General features: G+C 32.8%; 1 protein-coding gene across 1 annotated transcript in view; it reads left to right on the top strand.

The window, feature by feature from the left end:
- LOC119582197 (alpha-(1,6)-fucosyltransferase-like) overlaps positions 1–201 on the top strand; it is a gene marked incomplete at its 5' end in the record, with an annotated part of 21,073 nt that overhangs the window by 20,082 nt on the left and 790 nt on the right.

Genomic DNA, 201 nt, shown 5'->3' with positions numbered 1-201 from the left:
TTCTTTAATACCTGTTTTAAATTAGAATTCCAGTTTCCATCAACATGAAGCAACTTCAACTGCCCAGTCTCGTGGCATATAATCTAAGGCGTAATATGTCTATTTTGAACTTAATGAAAAAGCGAACTTATCTCCGTAATCTAATGAAATGTGATATCAGACAGAATAAGTAGGTTTAAAATGCGAAAGTAGACTGATAGA

This window comes from Penaeus monodon, chromosome 15 (assembly GCF_015228065.2).
Source record: "Penaeus monodon isolate SGIC_2016 chromosome 15, NSTDA_Pmon_1, whole genome shotgun sequence".
NCBI classification, from domain to species: Eukaryota; Metazoa; Arthropoda; class Malacostraca; order Decapoda; family Penaeidae; genus Penaeus; species Penaeus monodon.
The sequence above is the reverse complement of the archived record's forward strand: the minus strand, read 5'-3'. Positions and strand labels throughout refer to the sequence as shown.